The sequence below is a fragment of the Vicugna pacos genome, chromosome 6 (assembly GCF_048564905.1).
Source record: "Vicugna pacos chromosome 6, VicPac4, whole genome shotgun sequence".
In the NCBI taxonomy this organism is placed as follows: domain Eukaryota; kingdom Metazoa; phylum Chordata; class Mammalia; order Artiodactyla; family Camelidae; genus Vicugna; species Vicugna pacos.
The window spans coordinates 44,565,845-44,580,695 of record NC_132992.1 but is presented as its reverse complement, the minus strand read 5'-3'; the positions used below and the strand labels follow the sequence as shown (position 1 = coordinate 44,580,695).

At 38.1% G+C, this 14,851-nt stretch overlaps 1 long non-coding RNA gene across 1 annotated transcript in view; it reads left to right on the top strand.

Moving 5' to 3' along the window:
• The window catches only part of LOC140696898 (uncharacterized), a 305,226-nt gene extending 291,422 nt beyond the window's left edge, over window positions 1–13,804 (top strand). The window contains exons 3-5 of the long non-coding RNA XR_012073542.1: window positions 10,113–10,478; window positions 12,388–12,482; window positions 13,592–13,804. This is a non-coding gene — a long non-coding RNA (uncharacterized lncRNA). The remainder of the gene's footprint in view (window positions 1–10,112; window positions 10,479–12,387; window positions 12,483–13,591) is intronic.
• The last annotated feature ends 1,047 nt before the right edge of the window (window positions 13,805–14,851 follow it).

The window sequence follows — 14,851 nt, the reverse complement described above, 5'->3', positions numbered from 1 at the left end:
TGGGGAATGTTCTAAGACTAGGAATGAGAGACTGTGAGTATAAGGCAAAGCTTAACTAGCTGAGGAAGTATCTCCGTGTGTGTGGCTGATAAACTGCTTTTGTAACTGAATGAAACATTGGCCCCAGTCAGGACCCCATCGCTGCAGACACTTTCAACTGACTGCCGTATGCGCGAGCAGATAGCATTCAGCCGGGACTCACGCACGCACCCTTATTAAAAGAATTTTCCGAGTAGTGTCAGCCGTTAGGGAATCACTCAATGATGGTTTATTCTTAATAACACAATAACCACTTCCATCACATATTTATTTCAGACTTAAAAACAAAAATCAGGTAAGATAAAACTGTCTGAGGGGAATGTCCATTTTCTTCTCTTCCATTTCCTTATGGTCCTGCAGCTGCTCCAGCCTGAGTCTCCAGTAATGCCAGTTCTCCTCCGAAGATCTACGGAATGAGGAATTGGGATGCTCTCGTTATATTAATATAGATTAATTTGGCAGAGATCTGCACTAATTTTCCCTGCTGCAGTTGAGCCCCTTTTCACTAATAGAAGTGGATAACTTAGATCTGCTTTCTCCTCTGGTAACTGGAACGGAGAGGATGAGGTGGAAGGAAGGTTTCAGGCATCACCAAAGGGAAGTGAATTGGCGTCTAGTCTGTCCCACTCCATTCCAAATTGCAGGCATTTGCCCTCCTACCCCATCACCTAATAATGAAGTCAGGCAGTTCATCAAGGTCTCAGACAAAAGGCCCATTAGGCATGCCTGTGATTAAAGCTGATGAGCTAAAAGTCAGCGGGAATCCTGAGTCCAAGATCAGTGGTGAATCAGATCCAATTTGCATAAACTACGAGGTGCTTCATTAAGGCTAATCATTTTCTTCTGTCCTTTGGTAATAAATCATCCTTCTATGGGGTTCATTTAGATTAAGCTTCAGGATTTTGCCTCTGGACTCCTCACCACTGTTAAGATCACTTTAGCTATGCTCTTTGGCCTCGTTTTCTAGGATGGTACCTGTCTGAAGCCACACCTCAGAGCTGCATCCTTGAAAATGCTTCCTAGAAATTTAAGCAGTGATTCATTAGGGTCCATGTGCCTGCAGCCAAGACTCTTAGGATAATGAAGAGTGCATCTTTTAAAGTACCAGCAGAACAAGTCACACTTGTTTAAACTGATTAAGTGCTCAGGCCACATAGTGCATTGTGTTGAGCCAACTGATCATTAAATAATTTTGTATAGGCTTCTTGAAATAAGTCTATTTAAATCCAGGAAAACTGACTAGGTATAACCTTCCAGAGCTCATGTGTGGATCATTCTTTCTTTGCAGCCACTTGTGAGAATGGTGAGATGCTGCTTGTTTTGGCCCACAGGATTATTTCTTCATATCTCCTGTCATTTGTATACTCTGCTCCCTGTGCCAGGGGCACCCTTCCTGTCCCCTCCCACAGTCCTCTGTGCTTGTGCCTGTTGAAACATTTATCATACCGCAGTACAGTTTCTTTTTTACTTATTTATCTACTACCTGGAAACAGGGATGTCATGCCTAGCCCACAACTGAAAATAAATAGAATATTGAACAAATGTTGTGAATTATGAGATGGTGACTATAATAGACTATTATGCAGTCTATTAAAAGAATGATGTTGATCTCTGTATGTTGGCATGTAAAGATGCCCATATATTTCATAATAGAGTTACTGAAAAAAGACAAGCTGAAAAACATTATGCATAGGGTGATCCCATTTTTAGCAAAAAGAGTGCTTATGCCTATATTCACAGAAAAGGTAAAAAGTGCAAATATGCAGAGGCAGGAGCTGGGATGTAAAGGTAGGACTTTCACTTTTAACTTATAAGTTTCTATATTTTAATTTTGCTTTTGACTTTATAAAATTCCATATTTTAATTGGTTACACTGAGTCTGTATTACTATTGTCAGTTAGAAACCTAATAGTTTTAAAAACTATGATATAGATTCTGGTTGCTAATTATTATTTTTAAAAATACTATATAAGTTTTCTAGGCTGCTATAACAATTTACCACAAACTGGGTAGTTTAGTACAACAGAAATTTATTCTTTCGTGGTTCTGGAGGTTAGAAGTCTGAAATGACGATTGAGCCATGCTCCCTCCAAAGGTTATAGAAAAGCATCCTTGTGTCTTCTAGCTTCTGGTGGTTGTCAGTAATCCTTTGCATTCTTTGGTTTTTGGACAATCATTCCAGTTTCTGCCTCTGTCTTCACATGGCCCTCTCCACTGTGTGTCTCCATGTCTTCACATAGCCTTCTTATAAGAAGAACACTGGTCAGTGGACCTAGGTCCACCCTAATCCAATGTGACCTTAACATAGCTAATTACATCTGGAAAGATCCTACTTCCACATAAAGTCATGTTCCAAGATTCTGGGTGGACTTGAATTTTTTGGGGGACAAATGTACCCTAGTACAAACACTTACTAAAGGGCACTTACTAACAAGGGCTGGAACCAACAAGCTTTATGTGTCAGAATGTCTTTCAAAGACTATAGTTTGGGTGAGTTTCTCACCATTACAATTGGCAGTACCTCATTGGACTGGCACAAGATGGGAGCCAAAAGGCCGATTTCCACCAACAGTTCATGAGTATTCCCTTTTCCCCACATCCTCACCAATGCTCATTATTTCTAGTCCCCTTATTTCTGTGTTCGTTCCACAAATACAATTGAACACCTACTATTTGCAAGGGATAGAGCATATCTAAATGCTCTACAGAAATAAAATTAGAACTTAACATCTACCAAGCAGGAGATCTGGATATCATAAAAAATTCTACAAGGCAAAAATATGTGTGAACCAGGACAGAAGGCAAGTTTATGGTCAATAGTGTACAGTTATCAACACTATACTTTTCCTATTGGCAAGTTTCTTCGAAGTAACTGGGTTCTTGAATTTTTTACTAGTGAAACCACAGCCTTTAAGGTGGAAAATTCATTGATACTAACTTAGTATTCAGCTTTTTCCTGACCCTGCAATCAGTTATCAATACTTACTGTTCATACTGTTTGCACAAAGTAGCCTTTTTTGGGGGGTAGATTTCTATCCCATCCTCCAAAGGACTGAAATATCACATGGAGAAGAGGAAGAAAATGCAAGAAAAATTCTGCATCTGATTCATGAGGTTTTTTTTCTTTTATACAATATTTGTGTTGGAGTCAGAAATAAGAGCCAAGTTTGAAAATTCACCAGCTAAAATAAAATGGTTTTGTGTAGCAAACCTACTGCCCCTGAAAAGAAATAATTAAAGGACTTCTTAAAATAACAGCCATAAAATTGACATATGGGAGGCCATGTGTTCACTACTGTTCTTTTTAGTGAGAATCCTCCCTGGGCATTATTCTGAGATCTGAGGTCTGCTGGCAGAATGAGCACATCATCTAAGGACTTTGCATCCTCTTCTGGGGAAGAGGTTTGTGCATTTCTGGGGTATGCAGGATAGTTGTATCACATCAGGTGGAAGTATGACCTTGTTACTGTTTTTATTTGGAGATTAAGTATGATTTAAGGAGATCTGTATGAGTGTCAAGTTGACAAGTGGTGGACTTATCATGGTTAATTTTATGTGTCAACTTGGTTAGACCAATAGTTAATCAAACATTATTTTAGATGTTTCAGTGAAAATATTTTGTAGAGGAGATTAACATTGAAATTGGTAGACTTTAAGTAAAGCAAATTGCCCTCCATAAGGTGAATGGGCTTTGTTTAATCAGTTGAAGACTTTAGTAGAAAAAGAACTGACATGCCAGAAAGAAGAGAGAATTCTGCCAGCAGGCTGCCTTCATACTTGAAGTGCAATATCGATACTTCCCTGAGTCTACAGTCTGTTAGCCCACCTTGGAGATTTCGGATTTGTCAGCCTCCACAATCATATGAGCCATTTCCCTAAAATAAATATCTGTCTGTCTATCTGTTTACTTGTCTGTCATCTGCCATCTGCCATCAGTCATATCACTTGATTATTTATTTGTTTTTGTTTTGAGGAGAGGTAATTGGGTTTATTTATTTACTAATTTATTTTAATGAAGGTACTGGGGATTGAACCCAGGACCTCATGCATGCTAAGCATGCACTCTACCACTGAGCTATACCCTACCCCTCGTATCACTTGATTTTAATTCTATGTTTATTTTTGTTTATGTTATCTAATTTTTATACCAGTATATGATATCTTTCTTATTTGTTTACTTATTTATTGTGTCTTTGTGTCCATCACTTTAAAAATTCCCTGAGATTACAGGAGTACCTGACACAGGGTATTAACCCAATAATTATTTCTTGCATGACTTGATTGAAAGATGGTCACTTATCACTCACAATTTAGCATTTAAGTTTCTACTGCTATATGATATTTTGCAGTTATTTATGTATATATCTGGATATCTATAGACTTTATATTCCTTTAGGGAAGAGGTTAGGTCCAAATGGTGCTTGGCAAGTATTCTCATTTTCAGGCAGAAATCCCATGTGGCCACAAAAGAGATGAGGTCTAGCAATAAAAGCAAATAACTGCAAATTGCATACTCACTGTCCAGCCCACTTGGTCTCTGTCATGCATTTACCCTCTGCCCCAACTAACAATCATTGTCTTTTGACATTTTCTATCTGAGAGACTCTTTCCTAATTCAGTTTCAATGTCTGTCACTTCCTCTGTCTGATGTTTCCAATAAGGATGACCAGTTTCTAGTCCTTTGGTTGCTCCCTTTTGAAGGTGAGTGAAGCTAGAAGCAGGAACAATAACTTATGCTTAATTTTCTTGGAATCTGTCTTTATCTCTCCTTTACTTTTGCAGGGTAATTTTTCTGGACATAACGTTCTGGATTGGTGGCTTCTTCTTTCAACACTAAATATTGCACGATGCTCTTCTCTTACTTGCATAGTGTTTGACAGGAAGCCCACTGTGATTCTTATCCTTGTTCCTCTATAAGTAAGAGGTTTTATTTGTTTGTTTTTTTAATCCCTCTAACTTTCTTCAAGATTTTCTCTGTGTCTTTGATTTTCTGCAATTTGAAATGATGTGCCTAGGTATGTATGTTTTTGGTATTTAGCCTGCTTGGTGTTCTCTGAGCTTCATGGATTTGTGATTTGTTGTCATTACTTTTGGAATTCTTACCCAGAATTACTTCAAGTATTTATCCTGTTCTGTTTCTTCTTATATTTCAATTATTTTGAAATTATCCCACAGTTCTTGGCTGTTGTATTCTATTTTATTTTTTCATCCTCTTTTCTCTTTATGTATCAGTTTTGGAAGTTTCTGTTGACCTGTCTTCAAGCTCACAGATTCTTTCTTCAGCTGTGTCCAGTCTCATAATGAGCCCACCAAAGCCATGCTTTATTTCTTTTACAGTGTTTTCGATTTCTAGCAGTTCCTTTTGACTCTTCGTTTCCATCTCTCTGCTTATATTACCCATTTGTTCTTGCATGTTGTCTGCTTTTTCCATTAGAGTCTTTAGCATATTAATCATAGTTATTTAAAATCCCAGACCAGAGCTGCTAAAGACAGCTTCTATGTCATATCAGAGTCTGATTCTGATGCTTGCTTTGTTTCTTCAGAGTGTGTTCTCTTTTACCTTGTATTTTTGTTGTTGAAAGCTGAGCATGATGTATTGAGTAATAGGAACTGAGGTAAATAGGACTTTAGTATGAATATTTATGTCAATTTGGCTAGCTGTTGAACTATGTTTAATGTTTGTTGCAGCTGTACGTACCAGAGGCTTCAATTCCTCCAATATCTTTGTTTTTGTCTCCCCTGTTGTCCTAAGGTTTTGCTAAAAATTTCTTCTTAAATAGAGTCTGAGTCTTACAGTTTTTTCAGCTGAATTCACTATTATTATGCTGGAACTGTGTTGGTATGTGGTAAGGAATGTGAGAGGGGAAGCATTCTATAATCTTAATATTAAATCTCAGTCTTTTAGTGGTGATGTGTCTCTGGGCTATGACCTTCATGTGTTTCTCAGTTTCCTTCCCCGACTCCTTTAAATGCTAGAGGGGGCTAGAGAGGACTATAGTGGAAGAAATGCCCTCTCTTATGGTGAGATGAGGCCCTGGAGAGTAGGTCTTTGTTATGGAGAACATTCTGGCATATTTCACAAAGATTATGCTTGCCTTCCCCTTGCAATAGCCACAAGGTGATCTTTCTTGGCTCTTCACTGGTGGGGTTCCAGGAGGTGAAATTCTTGAAAGTATGAGAGCCTCCTAAGACCTGCAGCCCTAGGACTTTCTCACTCTCAAGCTAGTCCATATTCAGCCTCCAGCAATTCATCAAAATTACCATTGATGTGTTCCTACCAGTTTTTGGCCCCAGTGGCTTCTGCTTCAGATGAGCAGATCTCAGCTGCAGCTCACCGGGATTTGGCCGGTGGCTTGCCCTGCAACCTCAGTTCTTTCCTGTCTCCAAGAGAAGTTACTGGTTTTCAGTTTGTTTAACATTTTCTTTTCCTAAGGATGGAAGTGATGATTTCCAATCTTTTAACGTGCTGAATGTAAAACTGGAAGTCTAGGCATCTTTTACGGTACCTAGCACTGGGCTAAACAGGCGTTCGTATGCCATGTCTTGGGTTGTGTTTCCACCAGTGCTACGCAGCCCGTTTCCCCACCACTTCCCATAGCCATATGGGACACTTTTTTTGCCAAGGGAAAAGAATTAGAGCTTAGGCATGTTGTGTTTTAATGGCTGCCAATCCCTTAAATCTAGGCACTAATTTAGTGCTTAGAGTAAGTGATGGATGACAACCAAGATTAAGTGGGATTGTCCTACTCAGCTCCTTATTTCCTTGTCCCACATGTGTATATTTACATCACGGCCAAAAACAAACAAAACACACTTCTCTGTTGGCCTGGAACCTTAGCATCCTCAGAAAGAGTCATTTCTGGTATCTCAGATATATGGGACCTTCCCTAAGGCCTTGATTTCTGGGCTGTAGAGACACTCTGAAGACTTTCATTTTCCTATTTATGGTTTTGATTTTTTCCTCAATAGTTTTGCTTTTTACTTTCCTTCCTTCCTTCCTTCTTCCTTTCTTCCTTCCTTGATTTCCTTCCTTCCCTCCCTCTCTCCTTCCTTCCTTTTCCTTTTTAATATTAGTACTTAGCATGTTTGTGTTAAGTTAAATGTTTTACTCATTAATGTTAGCTTTTAGCAGAATAGGACACTTTAGCTGAAGACAACTACATGGTGAACCCTTTCAATACTGATTTGAAATGCAAATTAATATAAGCAATTACCAGATACTATACATAGTCTTAAAATGGAAGGTTTTAGATGACATTTTCCTGGCAATCTGTGTAAATCTCAAAAATTAGGCATTCTTTTTATTCAATAAACTAAATATGCATCCAAACCCAATTTGAGGTTGCCATCCCATAATCATTCTTAATTATGGCCAGCTCTGAAATAAAGATGTCCTCATCAAATAACAGTTACCTAAAGAATTACTTCCTATTTGGGAATATATGTTTGGAAAGAGAGATACCTTATGTGTTGGGGACGGGTTCTGATGTTCTCAGACGATGAAGACCAAGATGATATTTTAGGGAGATGGACTTTTTTCTTTAGTCAGAAAGAAGGGAATTAACATTTATTGAGGGTTTTTTTTGTGTGTGTAACTTTATATTCACTCCATATTCAATGAATATTTATTAAGTACTACCATGTTTTGGCCATATATTTTAATTGCTAGGGATGCAGTGGGAATAAGGAAGACAGGGTCCCTTCTCTCATGAATCTTATATTCTGTTGGGAAAATGAAATGAATCCAGAGACTAAGTACCCTGATGTGGAATAGAGAAAGGCTGGGCGGGTGGGTGAGGAGAGGGTGCCCATTAGATAGGGTAGAATAAGCAAGGCCTTTTTGAAAAGGTGACATTTGCATTGAGTTATTAAGCAGTCAGCCAACCACTCATTTTATAATCTTCCCAACAACTTGAGAGAAAGGTAACATTGGGCAATACAGTCAAAGAAATGAATTACTTAACTAGGTTAAGTCATTTCTCTAAAGTTAAACAGACTTGAAGTCCAATTTCATTTCCCTCCAAATCTCCCTGCTCACCAGTTCCCACAAGTCCTTGCTCATCAGTTGCCTCAGGCTTGGGCAGAAGCAGTAACTTTGTTTACCTGATCTTAGACTTTAGTTTTTCATGAAACAGAGAATTTTCTTAAAAAACTAACCCTTAGTCATCTATTTTCTCAGTAAGAATATTAAAAAACAAAAAGGACAGCCACTTAATTTTCATAAAAAAGATACTTTAATACCAAAAAAGTTAAAAGTTAATCTCCTGAGATTAAAGGACATGGCTTTGAATTGAATACAATTAGTTTTATGAAACACACATTATTTTGTCTCTATTTTTACTTACTTTACAGAGACCCACTAGAACCACAATATAAAAGGACCCATTTAAGAACTGATGGACTCAATGACCTGTGGGTTTAACTCCAACCTTGAGAATCTTAGGTTGAGCAAACTCTCCAGTCTTGATGTGTGGAGGGGCAACACAGGGAGATGCTCTGCACTGGGGATATAAACTTTCTTTTAATTGAATCAGTCTAGCAAAGGGCAGGTTATCATGACATAAATATTTCCAGTTTGAGTCTTTTCCTTTGAAATGTTTATCTATTTAGGGAGGAGGAGATGATCCATTCTCTGCTCATTAAAAAGTTCAAATACAACTTAAAGCTCTTTACAAAATCATTCACGAACTGTTTTTCTGTAGGCAGTTGCTCGCAATGGCTTGAATAAATTAAGAGATTAGACTCATAGCTTTTCCTATTAATTAAATATACAGTTAGAAATGACCATTTAGACTTCTATTAATAGAAGAGTATGTGTGTGTGTCTTTGTTATGAATATTCAAGCATTGATCAGTTTATGATCACTATACTTTATATATCTGCACTTCTTTTCCTAACTGTGAAACATAAGCACAACTTGGGAATATGAGAGAATAAATACTATTTAAAATTATATGAAAACATAGCAATAATCACAGAGGAAATAATTGTATACAAGAGCAGCAATAGCATCCTCGAGGCTATTTCTACGATTGTTTCAAGCACCTAATTATTTCAGTTTTGCCAGAGCTCATCTCATAGAGAGGCAAGAAGTGTTCGGCTAAAGCCTCAAGGATCAATTGAAATTTCGGTTCTGTACATAAGTAAAAATAGCAAAGACACAAGCTGTTTGGGTGTCTGGCTCTTTTCTTTTTTGTCAATATAACTATTATTACCTTCACACTATTTTATCTACCTCTCTTGGGCTTAATAGCATGAGCTAAAAGCAATTGATTTCACAAAGCAATTGAAGGAATGAAGAGAAGTACAAATTATGAAAAATGTACCAGACACAGGTGAATGCATTCTGCAATATTAATAATGTCCTAAAAGGCTTAGAATTAGTTTGAAGCCTTTCCTCTGATTGATGTTTAATATACTTTTTTTTTAATTTCAAAAGAAGTTAAGGATGTTAGAAAGAGAAGTAGGAAGCACATAAAGAAGCTGAATCACCTGTTATCCCACCAGCGGCATCAGCACTATTCGTGTTTTCCTGAATTCCCTCCAGTCTTTAATATGTATATATTCACTGTGTGCTTATTAAATATGTATTTTATTAAGACAAAATTACAGTGTGTGCGTAATTTTCCACCCTTTCATTACCTAATATTATGAGGCATTTTACATGACAACAAATATTTTTCATACACATACTTTGTTTGATGTCCTAATGTTTTATCACATAGAAATATTAAACTTTTTCTGATTAGTCTGCCTCACTTAGGCATTAAGGTTATTTGCAATTCTTCCTTCTTAAAAATAATACTGCACTGAACGTGAATCTGTTTGCAATTTTGAAATACTTCCTTTGTTAGATTTCCATAAGTAGAATTGCTATGTTAAAGAACGCAAACCCCACTAAGAATCTTACAGCAGAAACGTAGGAGCAGTCCACCAGTGTGGTCCAGTAATTCCCATGCACTGTACCTTCACCTCTATTGTATTATCTCTGAAATAGTGAGTTTGATAACTTGATAGGTTAGAAAACTCATGATTTTATTAATTTGAATTTCTTTCCCCTTTTTCTTTTTCAGTGAGATTCATTTGTGCATTTATTCATTGAAATTTCCACAAAACATCCTGTTGGCAGGGCCAGCTTCAGTGGATTGTGACCTATACAGTTGCATGAAGCTCCTAAGCTCAGAAGTGCCTTATGCTTAAATTCATGCTCTGCTGTCACCATCTTGGAATTTTATCTTTGAACTTACGTATTGTAAGTGAAGTCTGATGGGACAATGGAATGAATATATGTATGAGCAGCAAAGAAGAAATAAATGCAGAGTATGTGTCCACGGTTCCTCATCACTCCATTGGCACATACGGTGTGATGTTGCATGAGTGCAGAGTTCTGGTGGACCCAGGATGCGTGGAAGTTCAGTGAGACTCAGAATGAATACAAGGTAAGCGTGATATGTCTATAATTGAGTAAGTAGGGGGAGGTGCTGACAGCTCCAAGTGGCCATGCTTTATGTTTGCACCAGAACTTGCTTTGAATGCAGAAAGAAGATAATAGTTTTCTAAGAAACATGAACAGTCAAGAAACTCCATCATATCCTTCCTCAGTCATGTTACTTTCTTGTATTAGCCAACCACCTGTGAAAATAATGACATAGAAGGAAAGAAAAAGATGAGACAACCCATAGTTTCTCTTCCCTTCAGTCCTTTCTTGCTCGCAATAAGGAAGAGCTTAGAGCCCTCAGATATTAAGCGTCTGTTTTTGGCATTTGGGAAATACTCTCTTCTCTTCAGTTTTCTGGAAAAACTTTGTCTGGCATTGATATTATTTCCTCCTTAATTGTTTGGTAGAATTCACCAGTGAAGCCACTGGTGAATGAAAAGATTTTTAACAATGAATTTAATTTCTTGAATTAATATGGGGTCATCATTCAGATAATGTGAAAGAGCCGGACGTCTCCTTTCTCTAGTGTACGGTCAACCAAGTAAATGGCCATAAGTCTCTTTGGTGGAGGTTCTGGGGGAGTCACTACTTTGTATATTGGCAGTGATGTTGCAGGGCCTTCCTCAAGGGGAACCAACTCTCTTTCAGTGGAGGGATTCTGGGTCAGAGAACTGGCTTAGGTCTGGAAATGGGGCAAAAGATTGTGACTTTCCATGGAGGCCTGATCTCAGTCTTCTGCTCATCCTTTCTTGATCTCTTTTGATTACATTATGCAGTCGTCTTGTTGACTCTTCTTTGCCCTTAGGGATGGATGAGCCATATATATAGATTCCCTTTGAGTCAGGCTTCCCTGGCTGCCATTCCAGCTTGTTCCTTGTTTTGAATGATTATATCCTCCTTGTCCATGATGGTTAAGGGCTACCTTTGACTTTTCCTCCTTTGGGTTCCCTGTGGCTGTGGAGGAGCCAAATTCTACGACAGTTTCTCTGACTATCTTTACTGACCTCCAGAAAACCACCACACCTGAACTTTTCACTGATGCCTTGGCAAGGGAAATGAATGTTCCCTAGCTATTTCTAGAGAGATAGTCAGACAGTGTAATTTATGATCTTACATGATAGTTCTGTTCATGCCCACTTCTCTGAGCCTGTTGGATTCTTCCTTCACAGCCTGTCATAGAAATTCTGGCATACATTTAATGTGGGCCATCACTTTTTTCGAGCTTCTAAGAGCCATCCTATCAGTGTTTTTAAGCCAGCCTGAGAATCCCTTCCCAGGGTATTAAATTGAGAAACAGGGAGAGACTTCCACTGGTGAAAAATTCTCCCTTAACCAACTTTATATTCTTCATCCCCAGTAGATCTACTCCTGGTACCAACATGTCTTAGGTAAGGTTTCTAGAAGCGTGAGATTCCTATGGAAGTTATTTACAGAGGGAGCGTTCTCTGAAGAAACTTGTAAGGGAACGAGGGGAGCATAATTGAGCAGAGGGAGCCAAGCAAAGATATGTTTCAGGAGAAGTCTACCCTTGATCTGCTCCCACAGGGAGCTTTGGAGGGTGAATGTTGCTACAGAAGTTGTCCTTCCCAGAGGCAGGAGGGCCTTTTACACCCTTACATCAGCTAGCCATCATGACCCATGGGGTTTGGTGTAATCTCCCAAGCTTCTTAAGGCAGAGTGACTCTTGGCAGCTAAGGACAGTCAGCTGAAAAGGGTACCAGCAGCTGAGGGATGGGTACACTGAGCCAGTAAAGGGGACCTAGGTGGTACACCAAAACCAGAATCAGTTCTTGTGAATATTCTCTGTATGCCTGCAAAGAATCTGTCTACTCTGCTTCAGTAATACCTACATTGCAGCCATTTGGAATCTGAGACTAGGACTTTTTAATACTCTCTACTTTGGTTTATAGGGCATTCCACTGGATGTGTAAGGACCAAAATGAGTATTACCTACTTTGTAAACAGCCGAGGCACATGAGATGAGAACCGTCATGCAAATTGTAAGGTTAGTGATAATTTTATGCATCATAAAAATGCAGTAAATCAAGGACGTCTCTGTCCTAGTTTTTTACTTTAATGAGATGTTGATTTGCACAAACACTGAATATTTGTGTTTTACTACTGAACACAGTCTGAAGGTAAAACATCTAAGCTCTAAAAAAGTCCAAGGACAGCAGGTAAGTAATCATATTCTACAGTAATTATTGTTTTATTTCCATGTTTATAATCCATTCTTTTTGTGTGTAACTCTAATCCATTCATATTCTTTGCTGTGCAGTATTGTGTTGTATGAGTATGTCAAAAATGTTTTCTTTTGTAGATGGACATTTGGGTTGTTTCCAGGTTTCAGTTAATTCAGATAATACTGCTGTGAACATTCTTTATATATATGCCGGTGTGCACATGTTTATTTAGGGCATGCTGTATCTAAGAGAAAGATTGTTGAGGCAGGGTGTCTTTTTTGAAGATAGAATATCTTTGGTTTTTCTAGGTGATGCCAAGCTATTTTCCCAAGCAGTTGTTCCTATTCCTTAACAACACTTGGTATTGTCAGAATTTAAATTTTTTTTTTTTACCTTGAGTGTACAGTGATATTTGATTTTAAAAGTTTATTGATATAAAATATGTTTATTAGCCAGTTGGATTTCTTCTTTCATGAAGTGCCTATTTAAATCTTTTGCCTGAATCTATTGTTTCTTAGACAAGTAACTTTAAGCAAACTGTGTCTCAGTTTCCTCATCTGTAGAATGTGGCAGTAAAATCAGACTTTGACATGTGAACACAGTAGTACCCACTTGGCATTGCTGCTTCTGTCCAATCCCAAGAATGACATTTACCTGAATCCCCTCTTCTGCGTGGTTCTAAGTCACTGTGACTCAAAAGAGCAATTCATCTGAGATGAGGAAGGGGAAGTGAAGCAGGGATATTTTGGAAGATGAGGGAGATAAACACAGTGATGGACAGACACAGAAGTGCCTGGTGGGGACCAGGCTGTCATTGTTTTCCTGCTGCTTTGTGTTTGGCTTCTTTTCCTGACTGACTGCTGGTCCTGCCAGTCAACAGTGGTCATAAGCCCACTTGGTTCCAGGCCCCTAAATGTGGTGATTTCCACAGAGGCAGAAACTTCCCCAGAGCAGAATTTTCCACAGAAGAGGTAAAATTCGTAGAATCTGCATGGTTGCTGAATTTCCCTGAAGTTCCCTCCTGTCTAACTGAGCTGGCTCTTCCGGATGCCGTGGTTAGTGACTATCTTCTATTCCATCTTCTTATTTCCCTTCCAGAGCTTCATTTGCGCAGCTCCTAACACATCTGTGTAAATTTTCATTCCTTTTTATAAAACCCATTATTTCTGTAATACTTGTAGTAGCTCTGATATCCTGATTTAACTCTGACTGATACAATAGTTTTGACAGCACAATAAAATAAACATGCAGAAGTTCTTTCAAAGCTCTAAATTGCTATTCAAATGTAATTATTGGGTTGAGCTAAATAACATATTGCTGATCTTCTTATATGGAGGAACAGATGAGGTTAGAGCAAGCCAACATAGACAGTTATGGACAGCGTGCTTCATGAAAATATTTTATTCTGTCATTTGTTTGACTGAGGCATTTGTTATCATGTTGATGCCAGTATGTTCTGTCCAGCTTTCCTTTTCAGCTAGATTGCTTGGTAAGTAAGAGATTGTAGAATACACCTTCGAAACACAGAATCTCTGAAACATGTCAAGAGTTCTCAATTAATATTTAAAGTGTAGAATATAGTGAAATATCTTGAGACACATATCAGGAACACCTGAAGAGGCATAAGATAAAAATGAATTTTAAAAATATGTAAAAATCCTCTACTGCCATTTGCCTGTTTCTGGCTGCCTCTGTGACACATGAAGATTGAGCCTGGCTGCAGGTTGTTTTCAAAGTTTTTCGAGGACTCAGACACTTGATATTATTTGTGACAGTCTTCTTGAGTCCATTGAGCTAATTTATAGTTTTATAAAAATCGTAGTTTTCTGGTTAACAGAGCAATCATTAGTTCTGTAAATAGTGGGTTTCAGCAGCTGCTTTCATTACTTAATGGCCCAGATAATAGTAATAGGGCTATTCAACCACTCAAGATTTCAAAACTGACACTTCTGTGATCATGAGGTACCTTAGGGAAGCATAGAAAAGACTTTGTGAGCAGAATTATTATGTTCAAAAGGTAGCTGAGGTAAGGGTAGTGGGAGGAGGGTGCTAAATGGTGCTATATCACTCAAATATAGAGACTCATTAAAAATCTTTCAGTATCACTTACATTTTATATTATGTCAAATTTCTCTTTTCTCCTAATGATGTGCATCTCAATTAATTTAATACTCTATGTGCAAGACCCTGG